The sequence below is a fragment of the Taudactylus pleione genome, unplaced genomic scaffold, assembly GCF_031769625.1.
Source record: "Taudactylus pleione unplaced genomic scaffold, aTauple2 ptg000550l, whole genome shotgun sequence".
Lineage (NCBI taxonomy): Eukaryota > Metazoa > Chordata > Amphibia > Anura > Myobatrachidae > Taudactylus > Taudactylus pleione.
Window position 1 is genome coordinate 2,422,501 of NW_028284952.1, and position 7,500 is coordinate 2,430,000.

The 7,500-nt window shown below is 37.5% G+C and overlaps 2 non-coding genes and 30 pseudogenes across 2 annotated transcripts; all 32 read left to right on the forward strand.

Annotated features, from left to right (window-relative positions):
- LOC148492372 (5S ribosomal RNA) overlaps window positions 1-37 on the forward strand; it is a 119-nt pseudogene extending 82 nt beyond the window's left edge.
- A 116-nt stretch (window positions 38-153) lies between these two features.
- Window positions 154-272, forward strand: LOC148492373 (5S ribosomal RNA; annotated as a pseudogene).
- Window positions 273-388: 116 nt separating this feature from the next.
- Window positions 389-507, forward strand: LOC148492374 (5S ribosomal RNA; annotated as a pseudogene).
- Window positions 508-622: 115 nt separating this feature from the next.
- Window positions 623-741, forward strand: LOC148492375 (5S ribosomal RNA; annotated as a pseudogene).
- Window positions 742-857: 116 nt separating this feature from the next.
- LOC148492376 (5S ribosomal RNA) lies at window positions 858-976 on the forward strand (annotated as a pseudogene).
- Window positions 977-1,092: 116 nt separating this feature from the next.
- On the forward strand, window positions 1,093-1,211 carry LOC148492377 (5S ribosomal RNA; annotated as a pseudogene).
- Window positions 1,212-1,326: 115 nt separating this feature from the next.
- LOC148492378 (5S ribosomal RNA) lies at window positions 1,327-1,445 on the forward strand (annotated as a pseudogene).
- Window positions 1,446-1,561: 116 nt separating this feature from the next.
- On the forward strand, window positions 1,562-1,680 carry LOC148492379 (5S ribosomal RNA; annotated as a pseudogene).
- Window positions 1,681-1,796: 116 nt separating this feature from the next.
- LOC148492380 (5S ribosomal RNA) lies at window positions 1,797-1,915 on the forward strand (annotated as a pseudogene).
- A 115-nt stretch (window positions 1,916-2,030) lies between these two features.
- LOC148492381 (5S ribosomal RNA) lies at window positions 2,031-2,149 on the forward strand (annotated as a pseudogene).
- A 116-nt stretch (window positions 2,150-2,265) lies between these two features.
- Window positions 2,266-2,384, forward strand: LOC148492382 (5S ribosomal RNA; annotated as a pseudogene).
- Window positions 2,385-2,500: 116 nt separating this feature from the next.
- On the forward strand, window positions 2,501-2,619 carry LOC148492383 (5S ribosomal RNA; annotated as a pseudogene).
- Window positions 2,620-2,734: 115 nt separating this feature from the next.
- On the forward strand, window positions 2,735-2,853 carry LOC148492384 (5S ribosomal RNA; annotated as a pseudogene).
- A 116-nt stretch (window positions 2,854-2,969) lies between these two features.
- Window positions 2,970-3,088, forward strand: LOC148492385 (5S ribosomal RNA; annotated as a pseudogene).
- Window positions 3,089-3,204: 116 nt separating this feature from the next.
- LOC148492386 (5S ribosomal RNA) lies at window positions 3,205-3,323 on the forward strand. Its single transcript, XR_015871294.1, has one exon. It is a non-coding gene; the product is annotated as a 5S ribosomal RNA (ribosomal RNA).
- Window positions 3,324-3,439: 116 nt separating this feature from the next.
- On the forward strand, window positions 3,440-3,558 carry LOC148492387 (5S ribosomal RNA; annotated as a pseudogene).
- Window positions 3,559-3,674: 116 nt separating this feature from the next.
- LOC148492388 (5S ribosomal RNA) lies at window positions 3,675-3,793 on the forward strand (annotated as a pseudogene).
- A 116-nt stretch (window positions 3,794-3,909) lies between these two features.
- Window positions 3,910-4,028, forward strand: LOC148492389 (5S ribosomal RNA; annotated as a pseudogene).
- Window positions 4,029-4,144: 116 nt separating this feature from the next.
- On the forward strand, window positions 4,145-4,263 carry LOC148492390 (5S ribosomal RNA; annotated as a pseudogene).
- A 116-nt stretch (window positions 4,264-4,379) lies between these two features.
- Window positions 4,380-4,498, forward strand: LOC148492391 (5S ribosomal RNA; annotated as a pseudogene).
- Window positions 4,499-4,614: 116 nt separating this feature from the next.
- Window positions 4,615-4,732, forward strand: LOC148492392 (5S ribosomal RNA; annotated as a pseudogene).
- Window positions 4,733-4,847: 115 nt separating this feature from the next.
- On the forward strand, window positions 4,848-4,966 carry LOC148492393 (5S ribosomal RNA; annotated as a pseudogene).
- Window positions 4,967-5,082: 116 nt separating this feature from the next.
- Window positions 5,083-5,201, forward strand: LOC148492394 (5S ribosomal RNA). The gene has a single exon (XR_015870467.1). It is a non-coding gene; the product is annotated as a 5S ribosomal RNA (ribosomal RNA).
- Window positions 5,202-5,317: 116 nt separating this feature from the next.
- On the forward strand, window positions 5,318-5,436 carry LOC148492395 (5S ribosomal RNA; annotated as a pseudogene).
- Window positions 5,437-5,551: 115 nt separating this feature from the next.
- LOC148492396 (5S ribosomal RNA) lies at window positions 5,552-5,670 on the forward strand (annotated as a pseudogene).
- Window positions 5,671-5,786: 116 nt separating this feature from the next.
- Window positions 5,787-5,905, forward strand: LOC148492397 (5S ribosomal RNA; annotated as a pseudogene).
- A 351-nt stretch (window positions 5,906-6,256) lies between these two features.
- Window positions 6,257-6,375, forward strand: LOC148492398 (5S ribosomal RNA; annotated as a pseudogene).
- A 116-nt stretch (window positions 6,376-6,491) lies between these two features.
- On the forward strand, window positions 6,492-6,610 carry LOC148492399 (5S ribosomal RNA; annotated as a pseudogene).
- Window positions 6,611-6,726: 116 nt separating this feature from the next.
- Window positions 6,727-6,845, forward strand: LOC148492400 (5S ribosomal RNA; annotated as a pseudogene).
- Window positions 6,846-6,961: 116 nt separating this feature from the next.
- LOC148492401 (5S ribosomal RNA) lies at window positions 6,962-7,080 on the forward strand (annotated as a pseudogene).
- Window positions 7,081-7,195: 115 nt separating this feature from the next.
- On the forward strand, window positions 7,196-7,314 carry LOC148492402 (5S ribosomal RNA; annotated as a pseudogene).
- Window positions 7,315-7,430: 116 nt separating this feature from the next.
- LOC148492403 (5S ribosomal RNA) overlaps window positions 7,431-7,500 on the forward strand; it is a 119-nt pseudogene continuing 49 nt past the window's right edge.

Here is a 7,500-nt window from a genome sequence, read left to right on the forward strand (position 1 = left end):
ATGGGAGATCACCTGGGAATACCAGGTGCTGTACATCATTTTATACTGATATAACATTCTTTTCTATTACATTTTGCATTTAATTTTTTCAACTTATCAATCAATTTACTTGAGTTAAGAAGTAATAGAGGTCTAAAGTTAATGCTTTTGAGCATCTACAACCAAACCACACTGGACATGCCCAATCTCATCTGATCTTTGAAGCTATGCAGTGTTGGGCATGTTTAGTACTTGGATGGGAGACCACCTGGGAATACCAGGTGCAGTAGGTAATTTTATACTGCCATAACATTCTTTTCTATTACATTTTACATTTCATTTTTTCAACTTATCAAAGAATTTACTTGAGTTAAGAAGTAATAGAGTTCTAAAGGTAATGGTTTTGGGCACCTACAGCCAAACCACACTGGACATGCCCAATATCATCTGATCTTGGAAACTATGCAGTGTTGGGCCTGGTTAGTACTTGGATGGGAGACCACCTGGGAATACCAGGTGCTGTAGGTAACTTAATACTGCCATAACATTCTTTTCAATTACATTTTACATTTCATTTTTCAACTTATCATTGAATTTACTTGAGTTAAGAAGTAAAAGAGGTCTAAAGTTAATGTTTTTGAGCACCTACAGCCACACCACACTGGACATGCCCAATCTTGTCTGATCTTGGAAGCTATGCAGTGTTGAGCCTGGTTAGTACTTGGATGGGAGACCACCTGGAAATACCAGGTGCTGTAGGTAATTTTATGCAGCCATAACATTCTTTTCTATTACATTTTACATTTAATTTTTTCAACTTATCAATGAATTTACTTGAGTTAAGAAGTAATAGAGGTCTAAAGTTAATGTTTTTGAGCACCTACAGCCAAACCACACTGGACATGCCCAATCTCGTCTGATCTTGGAAGCTATGCGGTGTTGGGCCTGGTTACTACTTGGGTGGGAGACCACCTGGGAATACCAGGTGCTGTAGGTAATTTTATATAGTCATAACATTCTTTTCTATTACATTTTACATTACATTTTTTCAACTTATCAATGAATTAACTTGAGTTAAGAAGTAAAAGAGGTCTAAAGTTAATGTTTTTGATCACCTACAGTCAAACCACACTGGACATACCCAATCTCGTCTGATCTTGAAAGCTATGTATTGTTGGGCCTGGTTAGTACTTGGATGGGAGACCACCTGGAAATGCCAGGTGCTGTAGGTAATTTTATACTGCCATAACATTCTTTTCTATTACATTTTACATTTCATTTTTCAACTAATCATTGAATTTACTTGAGTTAAGAAGTAAAAGAGGTCTAAAGTTAATGTTTTTGAGCACCTACAGCCAAACCACCCTGGACATGCCCAATCTTGTCTGAACTTGGAAGCTATGCAGTGTTGGGCCTGGTTAGTACTTGGATGGGAGACCACCTGGGAATACCAGGTGCTGTAGGTAATTTTATACTGCCATAACATTCTTTTCTATTACATTTTACATTTAATTTTTTCAACTTATCAATGAATTTACTTGAATTAAGAAGTAATAGAGGTCTAAAGTTAATGTTTTTGAGCACCTACAGCCAAACCTCACTGGACATGCCCAATCTCGTCTGAACTTGGAAGCTATGCAGTGTTGGGCCTGGTTAGTACTTGGATGGGAGACCACCTGGGAATACCAGGAGCTGTAGGTAATTTTATACTGCCATAACATTCTTTTCTATTACATTTTACATTTAATTTTTTCAACTTATCAATGAATTTACTTGAGTTAAGAAGTAATAGAGGTCTAAAATTATTGGTTTTGGGCACCTACAGCCAAAACACACTGGACATGCCCAATATCATCTGATCTTGGAAGCTATGCAGTGTTGGGCCTGGTTAGTACTTGAATGGGAGACCACCTGGGAATATCAGGTGCTGTAGGTAATTTTATACTGCCGTAACATTCTTTTCCATTACATTTTACATTTAATTTTTCAACTTATCATTGAATTTACTTGAGTTAAGAAGTAAAAGAGGTCTAAAGTTAATGTTTTTGAGCACCTACAGCCAAACCACACTGGAAATGCCCAATCTCGTCTGATCTTGGAAGCTATGCAGTGGTGGGCCTGGTTAGTACTTGGATGGGAGACCACCTAGGTATCCCAGGTGCTGTAGGTAATTTTATACTGCCATAATAGTCTTTTCTACTACATTTTACATTTAATTTTTTCAACTTATCAATGAATTTACTTGAGTTAAGAAGTAATAGAGGTCTAAAGTTAATGCTTTTGAGCACCTACAGCCAAACCACTCTGGACATGCCCAATCTCATCTGATCTTGGAAGCTATGCAGTGTTGGGCCTGGTTAGTACTTGGACGGGAGACCACCTGGGAATACCAGGTGCTGTAGGTATTTTTATATAGCCATAACATTCTTTTCTATTACATTTTACATTACATTTTTTCAACTTATCATTGAATTTACTTGAGTTAAGAAGTAAAAGAGGTCTAAAGTTAATGTTTTTGAGCACCTACAGCCAAACCACACTGGACATGCCCAATCTCGTCTGATCTTGGAAGCTATGCAGTGTTGGGCCTAGTTAGTACTTGGATGGGAGACCACCTGGGAATACCAGGTGCTGTAAGTAACTTAATACTGCCATAACATTCTTTTCTATTACATTTTACATTTCATTTTTCAACTTATCATTGAATTTACTTGAGTTAAGAAGTAAAAGAGGTCTAAAGTTAATGTTTTTGAGCACCTACAGCCAAACCACACTGGACATGCCCAATCTTGTCTGATCTTGGAAGCTATGCAGTGTTGAGCCTGGTTAGTACTTGGATGGGAGACCACCTAGAAATACTAGGTGCTGTAGGTAATTTTATGCAGCCATAACATTCTTTTCTATTACATTTTACATTTAATTTTTTCAACTTATCAATGAATTTACTTGAGTTAAGAAGTAAAAGAGGTCTAAAGTTAATGTTTTTGAGCACCTACAGCCAAACCACACTGGACATGCCCAATCTCATCTGAACTTGGAAGCTATGCAGTGTTGGGCCTGGTTAATACTTGGATGGGAGACCACCTGGGAATACCAGGTGCTGTAGGTAATTTTATACTGCCATAACATTCTTTTCTATTACATTTTACATTTAATTTTTTCAACTTATCAATGAATTTACTTGAGTTAAGAAGTAATAGATGTCTAAAGTTAATGGAGTTGAGCACCTACAGCCAAACCACACTGGACATGCCCAATCTCGTCTGAACTTGGAAGCTATGCAGTGTTGGGCCTGGTTAGTACTTGGATGGGAGACCACCTGGGAATACCAGGAGCTGTAGGTAATTTTATACTGCCATAACATTCTTTTCTATTACATTTTACATTTAATTTTTTCAACTTATCAATGAATTTACTTGAGTTAAGAAGTAATAGAGGTCTAAAATTAATGGTTTTGGGTACCTACAGCCAAACCACCCTGGACATGCCCAATATCGTCTGATCTTGGAAGCTATGCAGTGTTGGGCCTGGTTAGTACTTGAATGGGAGACCACCTGGGAATACCAGGTGCTGTAGGTAATTTAATACTGCCGTAACATTCCTTTCTATTACATTTTACATTTAATTTTTTCAACTTATCAATGAATTTACTTGAGTTAAGAAGTAATAGAGGTCTAAAGTTAATGTTTATGAGCACCTACAGCCAAACCACACTGGACATGCCCAATCTCATCTGAACTTGGAAGCTATACAGTGTTGGGCCTGGTTAGTACTCGGATGAGAGACCACCTGGGAATACCAGGAGCTGTAGGTAATTTTATACTGCCATAACATTCTTTTCTATTACATTTTACATTTAATTTTTTCAACTTATCAATGAATTTACTTGAGTTAAGAAGTAATAGAGGTCTAAAATTAATGGTTTTGGGCACCTACAGCCAAACCACTCTGGACATGCCCAATCTCATCTGATCTTGGAAGCTATGCAGTGTTGGGCCTGGTTAGTACTTGGACGGGAGACCACCTGGGAATACCAGGTGCTGTAGGTAATTTTATATAGCCATAACATTCTTTTCTATTACATTTTACATTACATTTTTTCAACTTATCAATGAATTTACTTGAGTTAAGAAATAAAAGAGGTCTAAAGTTAATGTTTTTGAGCTCCTACAGCCAAACCACACTGGACATGCCCAATCTCGTCTGATCTTGGACGCTATGCCGTGTTGGGCCTGGTAAGTACCTGGATGGGAGAACACCTGGGAATACCAGGTGCTGTACATCATTTTATACTGATATAACATTCTTTTCTATTACATTTTACATTTAATTTTTTCAACTTATCAATGAATTTACTTGAGTTAAGAAGTAATAGAGGTCTAAAGTTAATGTTTTTGAGCACCTACAGCCAAACCACACTGGACATGCCCAATCTCGTCTGATCTTGGAAGCTATGCTGTGTTGGGCCTGGTTACTACTTGGGTGGGAGACCACCTGGGAATACCAGGTGCTGTAGGTAATTTTATACAGCCAAAACATTCTTTTCTATTAAAATTTACATTTAATTTTTTCAACTTATCAATGAATTTACTTGAGTTAAGAAGTAAAAGAGGTCTAAAGTTAATGTTTTTGAGCACCTACAGTCAAACCACACTGGACATGCCCAATCTCGTCTGATCTTGAAAGCTATGCATTGTTGGGCCTGGTTAGTACTTGGATGGGAGACCACCTGGGAATGAAGGTGCTGTAGGTAATTTTATACTGCCATAACATTCTTTTCTATTACATTTTACATTTCATTTTTCAACTAATCATTGAATTTACTTGAGTTAAGATGTAAAAGAGGTCTAAAGTTAATGTTTTTGAGCACCTACAGCCAAACCACACTGGACATGCCCAATCTCATCTGAACTTGGAAGCTATGCAGTGTTGGGCCTGGTTAATACTTGGATGGGAGATCACCTGGGAATACCAGGTGCTATAGGTAATTTTATACTGCCATAACATTCTTTTCTATTACATTTTACATTTAATTTTTTCAACTTATCAATGAATTTACTTGAGTTAAGAAGTAATAGATGTCTAAAGTTAATGGAGTTGAGCACCTACAGCCAAACCACACTGGACATGCCCAATCTCGTCTGAACTTGGAAGCTATGCAGTGTTGGGCCTGGTTAGTACTTGAATGGGAGACCACCTGGGAATACCAGGTGCTGTAGGTAATTTAATACTGCCGTAACATTCCTTTCTATTACATTTTACATTTAATTTTTTCAACTTATCAATGAATTTACTTGAGTTAAGAAGTAATAGAGGTCTAAAGTTAATGTTTTTGAGCACCTACAGCCAATCCACACTGGACATGCCCAATCTCGTCTGAACTTGGAAGCTATACAGTGTTGGGCCTGGTTAGTACTCGGATGGGAGACCACCTGGGAATACCAGGAGCTGTAGGTAATTTTATACTGCCATAACATTCTTTTCTATTACATTTTATATTTAATTTTTTCAACTTATCAATGAATTTACTTGAGTTAAGAAGTAATAGAGGTCTAAAATTAATGGTTTTGGCACCTACAGCCAAACCACTCTGTACATGCCCAATCTCATCTGATCTTGGAAGCTATGCAGTGTTGGGCCTGGTTAGTACTTGGACGGGAGACCACCTGGGAATACCAGGTGCTGTAGGTAATTTTATATAGCCATAACATTCTTTTCTATTACATTTTACATTACATTTTTTCAACTTATCAATGAATTTACTTGAGTTAAGAAATAAAAGAGGTCTAAAGTTAATGTTTTTGAGCACCTACAGCCAATCCACACTGGACATGCCCAATCTCGTCTGAACTTGGAAGCTATACAGTGTTGGGCCTGGTTAGTACTTGGATGGGAGACCACCTGGGAATACCAGGAGCTGTAGGTAATTTTATACTGCCATAACATTCTTTTCTATTACATTTTATATTTAATTTTTTCAACTCATCAATGAATTTACTTGAGTTAAGAAATAAAAGAGGTCTAAAGTTAATGTTTTTGAGCGCCTACAGCCAAAACACACTGGACATGCCCAATCTCATCTGATCTTGGACGCTATGCCGTGTTGGGCCTGGTAAGTACCTGGATGGGAGAACACCTGGGAATACCAGGTGCTGTACATCATTTTATACTGATATAACATTCTTTTCTATTACATTTTACATTTAATTTTTTCAACTTATCAATGAATTTACTTGAGTTAAGAAGTAATAGAGGTCTAAAGTTAATGCTTTTAAGCATCTACAACCAAACCACACTGGACATGTCCAATCTCATCTGATCTTGGAAGCTATGCAGTGTTGGGCCTGGTTAGTACTTGGATGGGAGACCACCTGGAAATACCAGGTGCTGTAGGTAATTTTATGCAGCCATAACATTCTTTTCTATTACATTTTACATTTAATTTTTTCAACTTATCAATGAATTTACTTGAGTTAAGAAGTAATAGAGGTCTAAAGTTAATGTTTTTGCGCACCTACAGCCAATCCACACTGGACATGCCCAATCTCGTCTGATCTTGGAAGCTATGCTGTGTTGGGCCTGGTTACTACTTGGGTGGGAGACCACCTGGGAATACCAGGTGCTGTAGGTAATTTTATACAGCCAAAACATTCTTTTCTATTAAAATTTACATTTAATTTTTTCAACTTATCAATGAATTTACTTGAGTTAAGAAGTAAAAGAGGTCTAAAGTTAATGTTTTTGAGCACCTACAGCCAAACCACACTGGACATGCCCAATCTCGTTTGATCTTGGAAGCTATGCAGTCTTGGGCCTGGTTAGTACTTGGACGGGAGACCACCTGGGAATACCAGGTGCTGTAGGTAATTTTATATAGTCATAACATTCTTTTCTATTACATTTTACTTTACATTTTTTCAACTTATCAATGAATTAACTTGAGTTAAGAAGTAAAAGAGGTCTAAAGTTAATGTTTTTGAGCACCTACAGTCAAACCACACTGGACATGCCCAATCTCGTCTGATCTTGAAAGCTATGCATTGTTGGGCCTGGTTAGTACTTGGATGGGAGACCACCTGGGCATGCCAGGTGCTGTAGGTAATTATATACTGCCATAACATTCTTTTCTATTACATTTTACATTTCATTTTTCAACTAATCATTGAATTTACTTGAGTTAAGAAGTAAAAGAGGTCTAAAGTTAATGTTTTTGAGCACCTACAGCCAAACCACCCTGGACATGCCCAATCTTGTCTGAACTTGGAAGCTATGCAGTGTTGGGCCTGGTTAGTACTTGGATGGGAGACCACCTGGGAATACCAGGTGCTGTAGGTAATTTTATACTGCCATAACATTCTTTTCTATTACATTTTACATTTAATTTTTTCAACTTATCAATGAATTTACTTGAATTAAGAAGTAATAGAGGTCTAAAGTTAATGTTTTTGAGCACCTACAGCCAAACCTCACTGGACATGCCCAATCTCGTCTGAACTTGGAAGCTATGCAGTGTTGGGCCTG